The 22,681-nt window shown below is 43.6% G+C and overlaps 1 non-coding gene across 1 annotated transcript; it reads right to left on the bottom strand.

Moving 5' to 3' along the window:
* Positions 1–5,948: 5,948 nt before the first annotated feature.
* Trnak-uuu (transfer RNA lysine (anticodon UUU)) lies at positions 5,949–6,021 on the bottom strand. The gene has a single exon. It is a non-coding gene; the product is annotated as a tRNA-Lys (tRNA).
* Positions 6,022–22,681: the final 16,660 nt, after the last annotated feature.

Below are 22,681 nucleotides of genomic sequence, written 5' to 3'. Positions count from 1 at the left end.
AAATCATGTTAAGCAAAATATGTCAGACTTAGAAGGACAATTACTGATACATAACTAATTTACACCTATATATGAGTGTATGTAAATATAGGTATATATACATATATATATGTCTATTTATATTTTTGTGTGTAGATATATGTATATATACTGTGTATATAGATCATGATAGTAGAAAGATCCTGAGAAGAGAAGAGAAGATCTTTTAAAATGTTTATTTTTGTTCATATGTGTGCCTGTGTGAAGGTGTGTATACACATGGGTGTGGGGTGCATGTGCTCTTAGATGTGTGTGGAGAACAGAGACGGATACTGGGTGTCCTGCCCTATCACTCTCTGCCATGTTCCTTTGAGGCAGGGTCTCTTGTTGAACCTGGAGGTAGATTAGTGTCCAGCAAGCCCCAAAGACCCTCCCGTCTCTGTCATACACAGTGCTGGTTTATAGATATGTGCTGACACTCCTGGCTTTTCATGTGAGTGCTGGGGACTTGGGGCCTCCTGCTTGCACAGCTGAGCCACCTCTCCAGAAGAGCTCTGAAGAGAAATGAGGAATAAAGTGATGGAATACAGATGGTAAGAAAGTTGAAGGAGGAGCGAGCTTGGGGAACCAGTTGGATCAGGTCAGGAGGGGCATAGGTGGGAGAAGGGAAAGCATGGGAACAAAATGTAATGACACTGTTTGAAGATGCCGTGATAAAACCCATTACTTTGTATGTTAACCTGAGAAATTAATTTTAAAAGTTCCTGGGGCATGGGAGATGGCTCAGTGGGCAAAGTGCTTGCTGCAGAAACACAAGGACCCAAGTTCAAATCTCCAGCATGTATGTAAAGTCTGGGTGTGGTAGTGCATGTCTGCATCCCCAGAACTGGTGGGGGTGGAGACGGCCAACCTAGTTGACATGGTGAGCTCCAGGTTCACACTGTCTCAGAAAATAGCGTGGAGAGTGTCAGAGGAAGACACCTGACACGGTGAAAATGGGTGCTTGCACACATGTCCCTCCCCCAGATGGCACACAGACACACGCCTGCAGGGAGGGAAAATACTTCCCCAGGTCTGTTCTGCTCATTTGTGCCGTAGTCTGTTTCATCTGCCTAAAAATTCCTGCCATCTGCATCCATCACCTAAGGCTCAGCTCCAGCCTAGCTTCTTCCGGCTCTGGCCACTTCACTGCACTTTTTTCCTGAACACCTTCAGTGGGGTTTCCCAGCATGCTTATCCTGCTAATTGCTCTTTTCTACAATGAGCATGTGGTATGAGACTCTTGGGGCTAGGAAGGATGTCTTATCTATATTGTATTTGTATTTATATACATGTATAACTGTTTATAGACACCCCCCTGCACATCCTGTAAAACCTTTGACTTTCCAGGTATTTCCAAATTCTCAAATTCACAACAGTAGGTTTGCTTTTGTTCAGGCTGTTGTCCTTTCCCAGACTTCACATTTCTATCCAGAGCCAATATGATTTCTATGGCTTCTTACACCACAAATGTTCAGTTAAGATATCTGAGGCATTTGGAGAGTCATTCTCCATAGTAGCAAGGTTCCAGTGGTATCATGACCATTGCTGTATACCCAAAGTGGGAAAATGGAGACATGATGGCTAACTGCTGGAGCTTGAGAGGACATGAACCTGTTTCCGGTTAGCCACAACCAAAACTCTCTATGATTGCTTAGTCACACCAGCTAGCTTTGTGACCTGCTCAAATCACACTTATGACTGTCTTAGTCAGGGTTTCTATTGTTGTGATTAAAAACACCATGGCCAAAGCAACACGGGGAAGAAAGGGTTTGTTTGGTTTACACTTCCCTATCCCTGTTCATCCTTGAAGGAAGTCAGGACAGGAACTCAAGCAGGGCAGGGACCTGGATGCAGGAGCTGATACAGAGCCCATGGAGGAGTGCTCCTTACTGGCTTGTTTCCCATGGCTCACTCACCCTGCTTCCTTATAGAACCCAGGACCACCAGCCCGGGGTGGCACCACCCACAATGGGCGGGGCTCTCTCCTATCAATTACTAATTAAGAAAACGTACAGGCTTGCCTATAGCCTGATCCCATGGAGGCGTTTTCTCAGTTGAGGCTCCCTCCTCTCTGAAGACTCTAGCTGTGTTAGCCTGCCGTGAGACTACTCAGCACACTGGCTGTGCGGTCATCCCAGCCCGCCTTCTGTGGGCATAAATGTCTTAATCTCTGAACTACAATTTTCTCATCTGTAAGATGGGGACGCAGTTGTTACAAGCACGGTTAAATGAGATAATATAGGAAAAGTAACAGAATTGTACCTGGTATATGGAAAATTAAGAAAATAGTGCCATCTAAGAAAAGCTAGCTAGTCAGACACGGTAGACGTGCCTTTAATCGCAGCACTCAGGAAGCATAGGCAGGAGGATCTCTGTGAGTTTGAGGCCAGCCTGGTCTACACATTGAGTTCCAGGCTAGCCACAGCTACACAGTGAGACCCTGTATCAAAACCAAAACAAAACAGAAAAACAAAGAAAAAAAAACCCCAACGAAACAACAACAAAAAGCTAAACAAAAACACTAACTGGGCTCCCTTACTAAATGACTCTCCCAAACACGGCGTCATATGTTTAACACTCAAATCCAGGCTTCAGGAAGAGACAAAGTGCTGTAGGTCAGGCTCTGGGAGGGCTGTCTTTGCTACACCCCACCAATGCCAGATAGTAAACTTTGTAACACTCCCCACTCCCCTTTGGCGTGATGTTACCACTTGAGATTACGGTTTTTTGATTCATGGTGAGAGATGGTTAGGTAAGGAGAATTAGGAAGCAACAAAGTAGCTAGAGAGACAACCAGGTCAAGGCCCTTCTAGCCACCTGCATCTAAGCCCAACTTCCTCCCGGCTTGGAGCACAATTTGACCCACACCGAGAGACAGCGCTTCTCTAAAGGTTTTATGAATGGGAGTGAGGAATGGAGGCGAGCCAAAGACAGCAGCTGGCCTATTCTCTTGGATCATGCAGTATAAATCCTTTTGTGGCATAGATTTGGAGACTGTCTCGTCCTGTGCTATAAAGGGTAGGTGTTCTCCCACAGCCCTCCTATGCCAGGGAACACTGGCCCCCTGCACCTGCAGCCCCCAGGGCACAAGGAGTACCAGGTGTATGAGCAAGGCCTCTGCCACACAAGGGCCACAGGAACCCGAGTGCCCTGAGAGCCAGTTCCATGCCCACTGGGCACGCCCGGTATAGCAGGTCTGTGGCCAAACTGATGCACATGGGTGGGCCATCTGAGGACTTGTACAGGTCCGGTGGAGGCTGGGTGCCACTGAAGCCTCACCGCTGGGCAGCAGAAAGTGTTAGGTTTCTCGCTCTCTCTCTAACCTAACAATCTTTAAAACCGCCGGCATAGGGTTGGGGAGTGTGTTCTGAGGTATTGTTTTGTTTTGTCCTAGAGGTCCACCAGAGTACTTCGAGAATTACTTTTGTTGTACCCAGAGTCCCCCAAAGGCCACCAAGAGACCGAATCTGATGCAAAAGCAAAGAGTCTTTGTATTGCTAGTTAACTCGGGACTCTCCTTCCTTCTGATGCGGTAGCAACGGGGCAGGGTTTTTAAAGTAAGAGGGGCTTGGGGGTCTGCAGACTGCATAGGAACAGACTCAGGATTGGTTTATGCGAGTGGCAATCATCTTAGCAACTTTTAATTAGCTAGGGTTAGTGGGGGGGTTACAGTTGCCATTTTTGAGCAGGCCTGGACAAGTCCCAGGCTTTGTCCTTGAGCTGCCATGGAGGCTCGCTGGCCTAGCACGTACTGATTATGGGGGCTGACTCACTGGTCCAGGCTGTCACATTGACCCTTGCCCTAGCCTCTAAGTTTGTGAGGGGTCCCAGACAGCAAACAACTGGCTGAACCTTGAACGTCAGAGTACGTGCAGAAAGGGAGCTACTGCAAGGACTACGTCTTTTGTTCATGGCCCTCCCAGAAACTGCTTGCTCAAGTCTCAGGAAACTGAAATTGAGGCCTGACCTCTGAGAGAAGACTGAGCAGCGTGTTATGGCGTTTGCTTGGTCCTTTCACTTTGGGTAACATATCCCTCAGTGTTTCCTAGACCTCTTTTCCTCCAGGCTGGGGGCCACAGCGCTGTGGAGGTGTCAAAGGAACCACAGCAGAGAGGAGCTGGGGCGGGGCTGACTGGGCACGCATGCGCGCCAGGGACTCAGCAAAGCCCCGCTTGGTACCTTTGGTGCAGGAAGAAAAGCCTACCGTCTTCTGGGGGCCCCTTTGTGATACTGCTTTCCTCTGGCTGGATGGACTAGTTACAATTTCATCAGCTTCTCTTAGATGGTTTTTCTCCTGTTGTCACACCATGAAAAAAAAGAGGATATCTCTTGAAGAGGCCCCCACCAAACAGGAAAGAAAAGGCTCTTCATCCGCTTATTCTGGAAACGATTTTCCTCCTAAGCTGAAGCCAGTGGGATGGTTGTGTTTCCAGCCAAACATATCTATATTGTTCAGTGATTTTATTAAGAGAAAAATATAAGCCTCCCCCCCCCACACACACACCACACACACACACTCACGTTCTGTGTTCTGTGTTTGGTGTATCAGGTTTTCTAAACCTGGCCAAAGCCATGACATCTCAGAACCCGCGCCGCCAAGTAGGAGCAGCCAGGAGATTATGACACCCAAGCAGCAGGGGGCAGTGTGACACAGGTGAACAGAGGACCTTGGGCAACCGTCGGCAAGGAGGCTGCTGGAGACAAAGGCAAACCGGCTGAGGGCTGTAAATCTTGCATGCTGAATTCCTATGCAAGAGACAGTCGTGGTTGTATCGTAATTAAACGTGCTACTCGAACGTAACTCCCTCACTGATGACTTCCTCTTAGTGGCCTCATTTCCCGTAGAGCGAGCCAGAGACGGGTTCCCGGCTCAGTGTGGATTGCAAGGCTTTCTGGGGTATTCAGCTCCACCTTCCCAAACACAACAAAAAAGTCAATCAACACCGCATTGCCACCAAGCGTTCCCTAACCGTCTTCATGGAAGTGGGGCCCCGTGTGTGGCTGCTTAAGGAAGGGATCTGATGGTTGACTCCAGTATCTCCAGCCCTTGGGAGGCAGCAGGTGGAGAGGAGGGAGGACACCATCGGAAACTGTTAGTTTCACAGGGCTGTGGTAGCGAGGTAGGTATTTACTATTTGCCTAGGAGATTAGAAGAAGTGCAAAGCGAAGATGTTGGCAGGGTGGTGCTCCCTGTAAACCCTGTGTGGGAGAGAGAGAGCCTTCCCGTCCTTGTGCGAGCTTCCGGTGGCGGAGCATGGCTTGAAGCAGCGCCGTTTTATTCTGCTCCTCTCTCTGCCTTCCTATGTCTTACAGTAATACTGTGTCCTCTGTTTCCATGAGGTTGCCCTCTTGTAAGGACACCGGCTCCATTCAGTAAGTGGTCTATGGCTCTTCAGCATGACATCATCGTGACCAGCTACATTTCCAAGGACTCTTTCCAATCACCATCACATTATGGGCCACTGGGGATTAGACTTTCAATATATCTTCTTTTTGGAGGGTGCGCGATTTAACTCATAAAAGGTCATAGATATTTTTTTGAGTCCTTTATACTTACGTTTATTTGTGTCTTTAACTGATCATATGGCTGTTGCTGGTATTCAAACAATTTTAAGGACTTTTTTTAATTAACGTATAATAATGATACAAAATAATGGGCTTCACTATGTGATTTTTATATGTGCATATAATATGGCTACTTACCCCCACCCCTACCTACTGGTTCCTTCCCCCCACCCCAAATAGTGGGAATTATTTTAGAGTTGATTCACCCCCTCTACCCCCCCCCCCCCCCCCCCCGTTGATCAACTAGAGTGACATTGTTTAGATGGGGGAGGGGGCGTCTAATCTCATTTTTATAAACTCTCTCTGCCATTTACTCGATTATGTTGGGAGTCACTGTTTATTTAGGAGCTTAAAATAGCCCCTGCCTGAACAGGGACTTGAACCCTGGACCCTCAGATTAAAAACCTGATGCTCTACCAGCTGAGCTATCCAGGATCTTTGGGAAGACACTGCTTAAATACAAATTGATCGCAGTGTGCACCTGTTTAAAAACCTCCGGTCGTTTCTCTTCGCGCTTGGGATTTGAAGTCCTAAGCCAGAACTAAGTGGCCTTAAGTATTTCTCTGCCCTTTCACACCCTGTAACATCCTTTCCTCCTCAGACTGCTCCGGCACTCCTCTCTGCCGGGCTTGGCTCACCTCACGTGGGCCCCTGCCCTCACCGTTCTGTGATCCAGGTGGTTTCCCCTCACCTCTGCACGGCTTCTTCCTCATCTCCTTTAGACTCTGCTGGGTGAGAATGACACGCTCTCTCTTTTTATAACGTTCTCTCCCTTTCTCTGAGAGTTTGTGAGCCCGTTTGTTCAGTATCTGCTTCCTCTACCATCATATGATTGCCATTCGGGACTCTGTTCAGTCCGTTGTTGAGCTCTTCGTGTCTACAACAGAGCCGGGAACATAGCAGGTTCCTCATAATTATTTACTGAGTGAATTAATAAATGCAGATAATTTAAACTTCAACCCATTTCCTAAATTATATTGAATAGTAATAAATCTACCAGAGACTTGGAAGAACCTGAAACCAAAGATACAAGAATATTAAATATTTGATTCATAATAGATTATCCTAAATAATATGTTTAATAATATGTTTTGTAAAATAGCTATTATTATAAAATCGGCAATAGTTGCTGTTTTTCACTCATGTATTTTGTGTGAGAACATATTCTAAGATCTTCATTTACATTTTTAATTTTTTTTCCGAGGCAGGGTTTCTCTGTATAACCCTGGCTATCCTGGAACTTACTGTGTAGACCAGGCTGGCCTCAAACTCAGATATCTACCTGCCTCTGCCTCCAAGTGCTGGGATTAAAGGCTTGGGCCACCACCACTGCCGCTGGCTCACTTGCACTTTTTTTTTTAAATGTTCAAAATACATCTCTTTTTTTTTATTTTCTTTACTACACAAGGGAGGACATCAAAACGAAAGAAACCTCAAAAATTTGCCAAATTGATACAAGTGGATGCAGAATTCAAATCCAGATCAGGCTGGCTTCATAGACCTCTTCATAACTGTGCTAACACTAACTAGCTCTGCCTGTCTGTCTGCCTGTCTGCCTCTCGTTTATTAACTTACCCTGCTGTTATGGTAGGTTACCTCTTACAGAGGACTATTTCAGACTCTGGGGAAGTTTTTCAAAGAGTGATTAGTTCTATGGAAGACACACATATGCATACATGATAATTGATTTTTTTAATAGAAAAATGGACAGTCCCGAGAGTTTGCACACACCTTCCCCTGGTCCTATAATGATTTTCTTTCTGATTAACATCTTGCATTGATGGCTCATTTGTTATAGTTGATGGACCAATATTGATGCATCATTATTAATGAAGGTCCACAGTTTACCTCAGGCTTTGCTCCTGTGTTGGACATGCTATGAGTTTTATCAAATGCCTAGTGTCAGGTATCCAGCATTACAGTATTATGCAGAACAGACTCTCCTCAAAGGGTCTTCCATATGGTCGGATGGCTTGTTTCTTATAACTGAGCAGTATCCCTTTGAATGTATGAACCACAGTTTGTATATGCAGTCTCTTTCTAAAGCACACCTTGGGAGCTGGAGAGATGACTCAGTGGTTAAGACCACATGCTGTTCTTGCAGAGGACCTGAATTCGATTCTCAGCACTCACATCAGGCCACTCATAACAGCCTGTAACTCCAGCTCCAGGTGATCTGATACCCTTCTGACCGCCTCCTACAGACACACACACACACACACACACACACACACACACACACACACACACACACAGAGAGAGAGAGAGAGAGAGAGAGAGAGAGAGAGAGAGAGAGAGAGAGAGAGAGAAAGGAAAAAAAAGGGTACCTTGATTTCTTTCAAGTCTTAGTAGTTATAAATAAAGCTGGTACAAACATTTGTAGGCAGGCTTTTGTAGACATTAGCTTTAAATCATTTTGGTAAGACTCTATGTCTATAATCTCCACGAGAGACTGCCAACCAGCCTTCAAAAGTGGCAGTTTGTGTATCTGCCAGCAATAAGGGAGAGTTCCTGAGACCCTACATCCTTGCTGAGTTTTGGTGATGTCAATATTTTGGGTTTTAGCCATTTGAATAGGTTTGTAGTAGCATGTCCTTGCTGCTTTAATTTGTACCACACTAATGATGTATAATCTTGACCATCTGTTTCTGTACCATTTGTATGTCTTCTTTGGTGATCTTCAGCTCTTTTGCATAGTTTTTATTTGGGCTGTTGAATTTCACATTAAATATTGGTTCTTTGTGATTTTTGGATACAAGTCTTTCATCGGTATGTGTTTTACAAATAATTTCCCCCAGCTTATGCATATCTTTTTAGTTTTTTAAAAGAAATTCTATTTTAAAAATTCAACTGAACTATTCTGACAGATAAATTTTGTTCTTATTCATTAATTTATTTCAAAGGATTTATGGAGAGGTAACAAGTCACATATGGCTTGACAAATCATTTTTGAAAAAGTAAAATTAAATACAATTGAAAAGTTCTGTCTTAAAACGTATAGGGTAGTACAATATTATGTAGTGAATATAGGAGTTGTATTTATGTATATGAAATGTAGTTGAAAAGAAAGTTGTCTTTCTTTTCCTTCTATTGAAAATAGCCCCCCCTTCACATAATATGATTAGAGTTTCCCCTCCCTCTACTCCTCCTAATTCCTCCCCATCTCCCCTCCCATCTGGATCCACCTCCTTTCTGTCCCATTAGAAAACAAACAGACATCCCAGCACTCGGGAGGCAGAGCCAGGCGGATCTCTGTGAGTTCGAGGCCAGCCTGGGCTACCAAGTGAGTCCCAGGAAAGGCGCAAAGCTACACAGAGAAACCCTGTCTCGGAAAAAAAAAAAAAAAAAGAAAACAAACAGACATCTAAGGTGTCTTAGTCACTGCTCTACTGCTGTAGAGAGACACCATGACCAAGACAACTCTTAAAAAGGAAAGTATTTAGCAGTGGTCTTGCTTACAGTTTCGGAGGCCTAGTCGATTATCATGGTAGAGAGAGCATGATGGCATGCATGGCACTGGAGCAGAAGCTGAGAGTGACATTCTGATCTGTAGGCTGCAGGAAGAGAGAGAACTGGGACAGGCATGGGCTCTTGAAAGCTCAAAGCCCCAGTGACACACTTCCTCCAACACGGCCACACCCTCCTTATCCTTCTCAAAGAGCTCCACTCCCTGATGACTAAGCATTCAATTGTATGGGCCTATGGGAGCCATTCTTATTCAAATCACCATGGGATAATAAAGGGTAATAATAAAATGAAATATAACAAGATAAAACAAAAACTAGCATAGTGGATTGGAACAAAACAAACAGAAGGAAAAGAGCCCAAGAAAAGGCACAAGAAACAGTTGGAGACACAGAGACCCACTTGTTCGCACACTCAGGAATCCCACAAAACACTAAACTGGAAGGCATAATATATATTCAAAGGACCTGTGGGGTAAAAAGAGAGAAAATGTATATAAATAAAATGAAATAAAAATAAGATAAAATTAAACAAACAAATGGAAAAACTCTGACTTTTATGAGTTATGAGACAAAGAACCTCCAAAGATGGCATTGAGTTCATTTTCTGTTGGCCATTTATTGCTGGGTGTATGTCCTACCCTTAAAAGTTGTTTGTTTTTTAGTCTTTTGGGGGGCCAAATAAATCACACATGGAGGCTTATTCTTAATTATAAATGCCCGGCCTTAGCTTGGCTTGTTTCTTGCCAGCTTTTCCTTAACTTAAATTAACCTGTCTGTCTTTTGCTTCTGGGCTTTCACCTTTCTCTATTTTGTATACCTTTCTTCCTTACTCCATTGCTGGTTGTGTAGCTGGTAGCTGGCCCCTGATGTCCTCCTTCTCTGGCTCCTAGATCTCCCCTCTCCCAGATTTTTCCTTCTATTAATTCTTTCTGCTTGCCAGCCTCACCTATCCTTTCTCCTGCTGCTATTGGCTGTTCAGTTCTTTATTGAACCATCAGGTGTTCTAGACAGGCACAGTAACACCGCTTCACAGAGTTAAACAAATGCCACATAGACAAAAGTAGTACATCTTAAAATAATATTCCCCAACAAAAAGTGGTTTGTTTCCCTTTTGAGTCTTCCTTGGAGAAAACTAAATTTTCATTTGCAAGTGGTTATCAATTAGAAATAGCTTCTCAAGGTAGAGATGAAGGCATGTGTCCACTTCTCCTTTCAGCTCTAGGATCCCATCTGGTGTAGACCTGTTCAGGCTCTGTGCATGCTGCCCCAGTGAGCGCATATGTATGTTGATCCTGTTGATTCAGGGGACCTTGTTTTCTTGGTGTCCTTCATCCCCCTCTGGCTCTTATTGTCTCCTACTGTTCTTTCTGCCTCCTACTGTGGGGATGGAATGGGGGCTGGCCCCTGAACCCTGTGGGGAGGGATTTTATGGAGACATCCTGTTTAGGGCTGAGTTTTCCAAAGTCTTTCACTATCTGCATAATGTCTGGCTGTGTGTCTCCGCTGCAGGAGGAAGCATCTCTTAGGATGGTTGAGCAAGGCACTGATCTGCTTCCCTGGCTGGAGAATGTATTTGATTCTTGATCACAAAAGAAAGGAGAAACTGTCTTGACCATTTGTGTTAAAAATGAAATTAAGGAGTTGGGGATTTAGCTCAGTGGTAGAGCGCTTGCCTAGCAAGCACAAGGCCCTGGCTTTAGTCCTCAGCTCTGGAAAAAGAAAAAAAAAATGAAATTAAAGTTTGAAGATATGAAATTAGTTTTTGAAGAAAATATCTGCAATAATTATGAGAGACAGAGGTTAACAACCTTCCTGTATATAAAGTGCTTAATATTCAGTAATTCAAAATTAAGACCACAGTCAGGGGCAAAGACATTAAGAAAAGATTTATAAGTGATTAGCATACCTTTAAACATACTCAACTTCAGTGACAGAAGTAACCAAATTTAGTGTATATAATACCAACCAAATTTAATGTATACAACAGCATTTCCACAGGTCACATCTGCAAAAGTTACAGACTGAGGCTCATCTTTACTGGCCATAATGTCCCTCCAAACACTGCTCATTAACAAAGTGGTGCAGCCTTTTGGGAAAACAGATAGGAAAGATGCACTAACAGTTTTGGAAAAACAAAAACAAAAGCCTTTGACCCACAATTCTTCTTCGGGGGATATGTCTCAGAGAAATAATTACAAGTGTAAATAAAGACTTATTCACAATGATGCTATGTTATTATTCATAACTGAATAGCAGAAATAATAGTGAATTTTAGTTCAGACATGAAACAGAATATTTTGCAGCTTTAGAAAATGATGCCCTAGATGAAGAAACATGAAGAAAATTTTGGGGGTGACAAAATTATTGATGAAACAAGTCTTAGTTTTAAAAACTTCTTCTTAGCTGGGTGGTGGTGATGCACACCTTTAATCCCAGCACTTGGGAGGCAGAGGCAGGTGAATCTCTCTGAGTTTGAGGCTAGCCTGGTCTACAGAATGAGATCCAGGACAGTCAGGGCTACACAGAGAAACCCTGTCTCGAAAAATAAAAACAAACAAACAAACAAACAAGCCAACAAAAACCTTTTTCTGAGATTTGCTTTTATATATATGAGTGTTTTGCCTGAACTCATGACTGTGTCTCATATGTATGCAGTGCCTGTGGAGGCCAGAAGAGGAGTCACATTCCATGGAACTGGAGTTACAGATGCTTGTGAGCCACCATGTGGGTGCTAGGAACCAAACTCAGGTCCTGCTGAGCCATCTCTCCAGCCTGTTGTTCTACATGCTGTCAGAGCTCACTGTGCTAACTTCTAAGAACAGTGAATTTAAAGCTTTGATAAGCCCAGTCTCCCAAAAGTTAGTTATGACCCCTTCAACCAATGATGCTTGTTGAATACCTTAATGCTTCTGTACAGAGTTAAATGAGCCAGAAGGAAAAACTGTATTAAACATTAATGATTATTGCCCTGTGGTGGGGTGAGGTTGTTGAGGCAATACAGACTCCATCTTAGGGAAGGGCCACCATCTTAGATCACCTGCTGTACTCAGTTCCAGGAAGGACTCAGGAATGTGCCATGACAGATACGTAGCAGTATCCTCCTGCAGACATTCTGTCTGCAGTTTATGGCCCTTGAAGATATCCAGATAATCAATCCTGCTGAGCAGTCCAGATAATCCTGCTGAGCAAGTTGTGGTTCCCCGCCAAAAGTACAACCCAATAGTTTCAAATGTGGTTTCTCACCAAAAGTCTAGACCAATAGTTTCAAAAAATCACCTTGCCCCATGTCCCTTCTACCCAATCCCAAGTTGTCAAAGCGTGTAATTCCTGGCTTGTGGTTTTTCCCTATAAAAATTCTCTACCCCTGGGCCGGTGCCCGCCACCGAATTTCCCTCCATCTGCCTGATGGTGGCCCAGGTTGAACATGACAATAAAAGGACCTTTATGTGATTGCATCTGAACTGGCTCCTTGGTTGTCTCTGGGAGTTTTGAGAAACGGGTACAACAAGGTCATGAATGACTGTTTTTTATCTGTGTTTTCTATTTTCTTTCTGATGAATATATCATACTTAATAATAAGGAACAATAAATATTTGTACAAAAATTTTAAAAGAGTTAAAAATATTGTATGCCTTTAAGGACATGAAATGTACGGAACAAACTGCAGGTAAGACCACTAAAATAACAACAATGCTATTTACTTTGGGTAATTTTTTTTTTTTTTTTTGCTCCTTTAGGATTTTTCAGATTCAGAAAGTCTAAAACAAGCAACAAAAAGAACAACTCCACAAAAAGAAACAAACAAAACTCCCCAAAAACCTACAATAAATATTAACTATTGTTCTGGTGGGAGCTCCCCTGGCACCCTGGCATCCCTATACCCAAAGAATCTGGAATGCTCTGGTGGAAGATCCACCTCAACTCCCCTCTCCATCTCTTTCCCCAAACCTGCCCCTTCAAAGTCCACCAAACACAGCTCCTCCTCCAGAGATGCTCAAGACCACTCCCAGAGGGTATTTAAGCTGCATCCCAGAAAACAGACACATGGTTTTCCGGTCTCTCATCCCAGTCTCCTCTCTGGGGGGTTGAAGAATCACCCAGGAACTCTTTACCCACTAAACTTTTTCTAATTTGGTCTGATTTGGTTTGATTTGGATTGCTGTGTCAGTGGAGAGGCCTATTGGGGTACAAAAAGCTTATCAACTATATTTATAATAATTTAAGAACTCACAAAAATTCGAGATGATTTTAATACTTTATATGTAAAAGATTCACTTTGTTCTCTGACTAGCCAGTTGTGAGATATAAGATCTTATAGACCCAAGAGAGGTGCAAGAGGTGGACACTGGAGGAGGAGGCCTCATGTGGCATGTTAGGTGGGCTATCCCAGGAACTCGTCCTTACTGAGATTAGCCAGCTGCTTTCTGTGTCCTCAGCAGAAGGTGGGAAACCACCTCTAAAAATTTCGCTGAGTTTTGTTGAACTCTGTTTCATCCCGTGCTTTCGGTAGCTGCATTTTCTATCTTGTAAACCGAGAAGCACAGATCACCGGAGCGGGAGACCATGGGATATGTTTAAGATGGAGACCTCCTGTCTTTCCTTTTCTTCCCTTCTGGTAGGGGCAAGGTTTGTGATGTGACTCAGTAAGAGAGAATACAGACTTTCTTGTACAACTGGGATGCACGGATGTAAAGTTGGAAGTGGAAGAGGTTCTACTCCCCATACCTGCTAGAAGTATCTTGGCCACGAAGAGACCTCTTTCCCCAAGGGTCTCCTCACCCCCACCCCCGCAACTCCCCCCCTCCTCGTGTCTACTAAAAGAAAAGCAGTTCTTGGTAATCATCTCTCAGACAGCTCATTTGAATCTAGAAGCTAGTTCTGCACACACGATCCATATAAAATTGTATTCAAGCTTTTGAGAAGAATGGGGAGTTGACACAGTCTGTGAGGGTGTGCCTTCTTTCTCTTTTCTACAGATTTTGGAAAACAGAGTCTCACTTACCATTTTGAGTCTTGGGCCAGAGAGATGGCTCAGTGGTTATGAGTATGTATTACTCTTCCAGAGGATCTGAGTTCCATTCCCAGCTCAGTGTCAGGTAGCTCACAGCTGTAACTCCAGCTCCAGGGGGATCAGAAACCCCTGGCCTCTGCAGGCGCCTGCCTGCATTCATGTGGATATCCTACACACAGGCACCAACACACACACACATAATGGAAAATAGTAAAAATAAATCTTCAAAAACTTTTTGAGTGTGGTCTGTATTTACACGAATTGTGGTGTTTGTATCACTTGGATGATTTCAGTTGTGGTACATAAATGACGATTTCTTACTTAATGGAATGTGTTTGCATTAACGGTCAGGAAGCTTAAATAGCATACTGAACTCATGTCTTGAAGTTGTATAAAGTGAGTCAGTTTAGAACAACATTAACAAGGACTCTATCAGATGAATAAGGCAAGGGTTGGAGTTGAATGTGGGGCCTGTGGTGCTATTGGATGTAGCCAATATTATCAAGAGAAAGGTCTGCTTACTTTGTAGATATTCTGTTCTGATGAACTAAAAGAATCTAAAGCATTTTTGGACCTGGTGCTCTTTGCCCGGATAGAGTCTGGAGCTCTGCTCACAGTCTTGTCTTCACCCAGTTGGAGCTGGGATCTTGGGGACAGCCTGAGGGGACCCAGGAGGTGGCAGAAGAGGTCTGGGGATCCGAGAGACGTGAGGCCCCTGTGCTATTGAAGCTGGATTCCGAGTGACTGCACAAGTGACATGATGAGGTTGATGCTCGGAGAACCACCTGTTCTTCATGTTATGGGAATCACAGTCTATTAATGAAATGCACTTAAGAGTCTTCCAGTGTGTCAGGAGCATGCTCAGCTGTTTCGACAGCTGGAGAACAGGAAGTGGGACCAAAGAAGTGAGCAGCAAGAGAAACTGACAGCATCTTACCTCAAGTCCTCAGCCTTCAGGCACACCATCTAACTCCCACGTCTGATGGTCAAGGATCTACATCCAAGTCATTATTCTGTACATTCAGTGGTGGACTCTGTGGACATGGAACAATGATGTGTATGTAAACTTGCTGGGAAAAATGATGTTAATGACATGCTAAGTAAAAAGGTGGCTTACGAAACAGTACACACACACACACACACACACACACACACACACACACACACACATACACACTCACACAATTTTTGAGCCAGGGTCTCTCTTTACATAGCCTGAGCTGTCCTGGAACTCACTATGTAGACCAGGCTGTCCTTAAACTCACAGAGCTCTGCCTGCCTCTGCCTCCTGAGTGCTGAGATTAAAATCATGTGCCAGCACACTTGGCAATTCATATTTTTTCAATTGGTGAAAAATACACAATCTATGTCCACATAAACATTCTAGAAGGAAATATGCAGGCATATTTTTATGACTATTACTTGATAAAGGGATTATGATGGCTTTGTCATCATTCCACTAATTTTTAAAAACAATGAACATGTGTTGCTTGTGTGATCCTTTTGAAGGTTACAAAATTCTCTTTAGTCACATACAAGATTGCCTACCAGGAACTTTCTATTTGATTCTGGCAGGTCTGGTTACCAAACCTGTGACTGGGATTTAAGAGAGGGATTCTAGCCTAGATTCAGGATTTCTAGTTCCTTTTCTGGGTGGGAATAACTTAAAAATATGATCTTTCAGTAATATCAGTCATTAAATATACACATATGTAGAAGTACTTTGAATTTCAGTATTCTTTGATGATAACTACACATGTGTAGTCTCATAAAACTCTGATGTTCAGTTTAATTAAGCAAATCTTTCATGCAAACTCCCTTACCACTACGAATATAGCCACTGATTTTGTAATGCCTTAAAATTGTTTTGTGTGAATCAAATAAACATTGGCAGAAAATTCTATCCTACGAGGCATTAACTCTTAGCTAGCCAACTCAACCTTCTTGGGAAAGCGAATTCTTAAATTGTAGTTTAGATTTCCATTATTCATTTATTTATTTAGAGACAGGGTTTCTCTGTGTAGCCCTGGTTGTCCTGGAACTTGCTCTGTAGACCAGGTTGGCTTTGAACTCAGAAATTCACCGGCCTCGGACTCTTGAGTGCTGGCATTAAAGGCATGTGCCACCAACCACTCGGCTTCCAATTATTAATATTCACTTGGTGTGAAATTATGACTAAACTCTGTGATTCTGAGGGAGAAAGAAGGACCTGGATACAGGTCCGTTCAATAGATACATATCAAGGATTGATAAGGTGTGTGTGCAAAGTTACCAGGGGCTGACTCAGGGACTGAGGGTTTCTGTTGACGGCATGGCTGTGGGACCCGGGGCAAGCTGCTTAATCCCTCTCTAGGCCTTCATTTTCTTATCTGGAAAACTTAAGCAATTTATTATTATGGATAGACATCTCTGCTAGTCCCAAAATACATTCAAGGGGTTTCCAATGCAGAAGGAGAAATAGATAAATACTCAACTCTTTCTGATATGAGGCAGCCTGCATATATTGTCTTATGGACCAGCTTAAGGAAAGGGTTTATTTTGGGCTGCAATTGGGCAGTGTCGGTGAGCTGAGATCACTACCTGAGCCGTGACATCGATACCCATTACCCACAACCTCTCACTAAGTTTCCTAATCTGTAGGTTGGGAACATGTCCTAGAGTGGCTGTGAGGAGTAAATGAGACAATATATTTATATATATATATAAACATTCAGCGCAGTGGTGAGCTCCCTGTAAGTATACAGCGAACGTTAGCTTTTATTATTAACATTTCCTCCATCTGGGATAATTCTGGTGGAAGGAAAATTTAAGCTGTGTTTTGAAAGACAGACTAAATATTTTTTAAAAATTAAAATAACTTTGAAAGTAACATAAGCAATACATATTCACTGCAGACAAGTAGGGATAAAAGAGAGATGAAGCCAAATAAGGAAACCCACATGTGTCTGCGGCACAGGGGCTGGACTTGGTTAGGCGGAGCTGCTGAGGAAGCATTTTCAGCAGAGGACCAGGATGGGGAGGTGGAGCAGTATGCTCCTTTGGATGGGCAGAAGGCGAGGTTCCTTTGGGGGCAGGTTGGGAAGTCAGGTTGGGTCCAGTGGTAGAATTCTGGCCTTCATCCAGTAGCATTGGGAAAGTATGGACAATACCTAGGGAAGCACAGCTAGATGAAGTTACTGCTTTGGGGACAGGATTTGCTTTTAAAGGACACTGCTGTCCACAAAGAAGACTGCTGATATTACAAACCAGGCCAAACTTATCTGAAGATTCTCTTGCGTCTACTACCCTCCCATCCATAATTTGGATCTCACAGGGAAGATAAAATCTTGCACATTTAGCAACTCTGGTCCCATCCCCTATTGATGTTTTAAGACTGGGTCTCATGTAACCCAGGCTGGCCTCCAACTCTTAACTCTTTATGATACGAGGCAGCCTGCTGAAAAATTTAAAGCCACGATTGTAGGCAACTCTTTGCTTGGCAATAGGCTTGACATATCTCTGTAAAGACAGGGGGAATTCTTTGAATAAACCTAAGAGCACGTGCGATCCCAGACTCTGAATAAAAGCTTTCTTGACAAGGAGATACTTAGAGTCACTAGAATTCCTCTTGGGCTAACGTTTGCTGTGTTTGCTGTGAACAGAAAGGTAAGTATTTTGGGATAGGAGGGAAACCCAGGGAGGAAAACGTCGTCAACCTAACTTGTAAGAAACATGGATGCTCTAAAAAGTGTGAGGATTTTAATTTGGAATAAGTGACGAAATAGCATGGAATCACACACAGCGATGAGAGAATGCAATACTGTATTCAGGGTGGAGCTGTTGATGAGAGGAACCTGGAGACCTGTCCGGTGTGGTAACTGAGAAAGGGGAATTTCCAGAGTTGGCCAATCCGGAAGAAGAACCTTGAGAAAATGTTGCACTGTCCTCGAGATGAGTGATGTAGCTCTCCTTTTTCATCATCCCCCACAAGGCTGGCCAAGCCTGGATTGATCATTTTTGTTTTTTGGTGTGTGAATGTTCTTTATGGATGACTCAGATAAATACCTTCCTTGTCCAGGTTTGTGTGAATGAAAACAGAGCCTTCCGGGACAGACGCAGGAACAAAAATTAAGGTTGTAGCTGACCCCGAGAACATAGCCATTGCTAGGCTGTGAGTTTTGAGACTTTTCAGTTCCTACAGTCTTTGGCGGGATTTTGGAATTAAAGGGAAAAAATGTGTGTGTAGCAGGGGTGGGGTGGGGGCCGCGAGGAGGGGGCAGAAACTGTCACAGGACGATGGATCATTTTTTGTTCCTTTGTGGTTACCTAACAAGAAGACTGAAAAATCCCTCACAAAGGACTAAAAACCCATTACGCCAATTCACCAGCAGTTAATACGATGAGTAATTTCCCAAAGTCATAAAACAACCCCACATCACAGTAAGGACAGAGCTACTTCTCAGAGGGGGCAGTTTCAAAGTCCCTACAGGCAGAGACTAAGGCAGAGCAGATCTCCTCCACCTCTTCACATTGTTTCACGGTTCTTTGTTCTTCTGTGCAAGGCACAGCCGTCCCCCACAGTGACAAATCTTGTGAACTCGGTTCACTAGGATTCACCACTGGTTCCAGATACCGAAAGGACAGTACCGCTGGGAGAGGCATTTGCTTGTCTGCTTTACGGGCCAAGTCTCAGGTGTCCCCGTTCACCTTGCTCCTGGACTCTTCCGAAGCTTGTCTCTCATTCATGTCCACCTCAAATACCCCGTACACATCACCGTTCCTCACAGCCTAGAAAGAAGTCACCAAATGGATCCAGGGACACAATGTTAGGTGTTAGCGGCTCAGCTCGAATTCACAGGGTCAAGGGCCACAGGGGCAATCACAAACTCCTCTTTAGAGTTACCTATGTTTCGTTGATGCTGTTTGTTCTGTTATGAAACTCTCTGTTGAACATGTTTGCTGTGTGTCCAACAGATTATGTAGGTAATCAGAGAGATATCCGCCCCCTGGATTTTTTCTTTTCTACTTTTGAGCCGATATCTCCTTATGTCAATTAACTATGTAATTGACCCGTTCCAACATCCATCCTTACCTCCAGAGAAAGGCTGATCTTGTGCTTCCAGCAAGATAATCTTGTAAAAACTGGTATTGGATATCTCCTAAAATGTTTATTTTTAGAAGTCTAGAAGCCCTAAAGCCTATTCTAACCTATTCATAGGCCATAATCTAATCATATTATAGATGTTCAAATGCTTTTTTTCCCTTTTTTTTCAAATGCTTTTTATGGGAGTATTTACTATTGTATCCTCAAATTTAGAAGCTCATCTAAGCTACACAGGTCCTTGGGACATACAGAAGCACTTACTTATGTGCTAGAGGGAGTAGGACTTCCAGCTCACCTAAGTTCAGACTATCTAGAGCTCTCTCTCTCTCTCTCTCTCTCTCTCTCTCTCTCTTTCTCTCTCTCTCTGTGTCACTGTATTATTCTTCTCAGTGTGGTTGTTTTTAAAGCTGAGCAATTGAGATCTTAGAGAATATGGGCCACAGAATCAACAAAGCAGGATTCATAGGGGCTCACAGAGCCTCAAGTGGTAATCATGGAGCCTGCATGTGTCTGTGCTAGGTCCTCTGCATACAGGCTATAGTTGTTTAGCTTGGGGGTTTTGTGAAACTCCTAACAGTGGGAGTGGGGGTGTCTCTGACTCTTTTGCCTGCTCTTGGGACCCTTTTCCTCCTACTGGGTTGCCTCATCTAGCCTTGATATGAGGATTTGTGCCTAGTCTTATTGCATCTTGTTATACTATGTTTGGTTGATATCCCTGGGAGGCCTGCTCTTTTCTGAAGGGGAAAGGAGGAGGAGTGGATCTGGAGTGGAAGGGAGGTATGTGTGTGTGGGGGGGGAGCTGGGAGGAGTGGAGGGAGGGGAAGCTGCAGTAAGCATGTATTTGTATGAGAGAAGAGTAAATAATAATAATAAAAAGAACCCCCTTGGGATCCCTTGGTGTGGGTCCACTATAGGGAACTATTGGGAGATCATGTAGTTTGGGGATTGCGGGGGGCGGGTGTCTTCATTCTGGCTTCAGAGTCATTCTTTTTTTTTTTTTTTTTTTTAAACAAGGTCTCACTGTGTAACCCTGACTAGCCTGGAACTCATTATATAGACCAGGATAGACTCGAACTCACAGAGATCTGCCTGTCTCTGCCTCTCAAGTGCTGAGATTAAAAGTGTGTGCCATCGTGCCCAGTCAATTTAACTTTGTAGTTTATATTTTGTCCTCATATAGAGTTCTGCTACTAAAAAGAAACCTTGAAGGCTGGTGCGGTGCCTAACCAGGTAAAGGTGCTTGTCACCAAGCCCGTTGACCTGAGTTCAATCCCCAGGCACACATGGTGGAAGGAAAGAACCAAACTCCAGAAAGTTCTCCTTTGGCCTCCACATACATGCCACGGCACGTGCATGCTCACTACTTAAAAAAAAAATCAATGTCAAAAAAATGATGAAAACTACTGGCTGATTCATCTCCTTCTATTGCCACTTGGAGAAGAAGCCACGGGGGTTGACAGAGAGTTAGTGGATTGTCGCTGGTAACCCAGAATACTAAATAGAGTTAGCTCTCACATTTAACCTTACCTCCTAGTTATTTCATGATTGTGGCTGTGTACAGACAAATAATTTTATTAGAATTGTTACAGGAACAAGGAAGCAGGTCTGTTTCAATCGTGTTTCCAGAAGAAAACCTGAATCATTTATTGGGGGTATCACCTCTGACCCATGCCAATATCTCACAAGTCTGTACAGTTGTCCCCACGGGAGTTGAGTTCGAGGTGGAAATGGACGGGACACTGTTTCTGGAAGAACCAGTGCATGTTTCTGAGCAGCTGGTCACAGCAGAAGAAAGACAAGTGCACGATGAATTTATAAAAGTCGCTCAGCCTCAGTATGAGCCGAAGGCATGTAGATTATAACAATCTATTACGTAATAGAGGTTAGTGGACTAGGTGGTGGGGGAGGGGAGGACAGGATTAAATACTTCTCTTGCCTGGAGTATAAATTGTTACCTCCTCTTTGGAGGATGTTGGGTTTGTGTTTCTAGACTTTCAAAATACCTCTCCTTTGATGTAGTAGTCAAATAATTGATCCTATGGTAATATTTAAACATTTTTCTTTATTAAGAAATTTTCTACTCCACATACTATCCACAGATTCCCCCCTCCTCCCTCCTCCCACCCCCAGCCCTCTTTCCCAAGCCACCCTGCATCCCCACATCCTCCAAATCGAGGTCTCCCATGGAGAGTCAGCAGAGCCCAGCACACTGAGCCTAAGCAGGTCCGAGCCCCTTTCCACTGCACCAAGGCTGTGCAAGGTTAAACATCATTTTTAAACAATGATATTATTTTATCATAAATGTATTTCAATTGGAATGTCTCCGTCATGCCTGGTATACACCTTTGGTTTAATTTTTCCTGTTTCTGGAACTCCTGAGGAAGTTTTTCCTTCCACATCCATGACCAGTATTGGGTCTCATGGCAACTGCTGGTCTGTCATTGCGATGGTTTGCCTCTGGGATTGGGCTACTGTGCAGATTATTAGGGGATCAGAAGAATAATTCAGTCACTGTGTAGATACTGAAAGAGCTTTTTAAATTCTAGTATCGAAAACAGTCTCTCATGTAAAAGACTTGATTTTAAGGCTGGAGAGATGGCTCAGTGGTTAAGAGCACCAGTTGCTCTTCCAGAGGACCCAGATTTGATTCCCAGCAACCATATGGCAGCTCACAACTGTCTGTAACTCCAGTTGCAAGGAATCTGATGCCCTTTTCTGCCTTCCATGGATGCCACAGTATCAAAGCACCATTCGTTCATATGGTACACTGACATGCATGCAGGCAGAAACACCCACACACATAAAAAATAAGTCGCCGGCTCTGGTGGCGCAGGCTGGAAGGATGTGCTGAAGGAGGCAGAGGCAGGAGGATCTGGAGTTTGAGGCCAGCTTGGGCTACACATTTAAAAAAAAAATTGCTGGGCGGTGGTGGCACACGCCTTTAATCCCAGCACTTGGGAGGCAGAGGCAGGCGGATCTCTGGGAGTTCAAGGCCAGCCTGGGCTACAGAGTGAGTTCCAGGAAAGGAGCAAAGCTACACAGAGAAACCCTGTCTCGAAACCCCGCCTCCCCCCCCAAAAAAAGTCATTTGAGCTCAAGATTTTTTTTTTTAAATATTTTACATTATTTTCTTTTGAGGGATTCACAGAAGTTAGAATTAAAAGGTATACATACTTTGTGTTAAAGGATGAAGCACTTTATGTTAATTATAGCTGGAGATGCTAACTAGGGTAATACTCAGGTAGTAAGCACTAGGTTCTCATCACTGACAATAATTTAAGATTTTTCTTTTTAGTATTGTCTAGACAGACATACATTCAAAATAAGACACAGTGAAATTAACAGATTCTTTTTTTACAAACAAAATGAAAAACAAACACCACCAAAAAACTTAACGCCCGTTTATTCTTGAGCATTTTTTTTTTCAGTAATTACTGAATGAACCGAAATGAGGCCCAAACTATAGTTGTACCTTCTATCACCAGGGGTGAAGTGAACATCTCTTCTCACTGAGGAGTTTGCAGCCGATTGTCT

The sequence above is a fragment of the Peromyscus californicus genome, unplaced genomic scaffold (assembly GCF_007827085.1).
Source record: "Peromyscus californicus insignis strain IS unplaced genomic scaffold, ASM782708v3 Scaffold_15__1_contigs__length_86483966, whole genome shotgun sequence".
Taxonomy (NCBI): domain Eukaryota; kingdom Metazoa; phylum Chordata; class Mammalia; order Rodentia; family Cricetidae; genus Peromyscus; species Peromyscus californicus.
The sequence above is the reverse complement of the archived record's forward strand: the minus strand, read 5'-3'. Positions and strand labels throughout refer to the sequence as shown.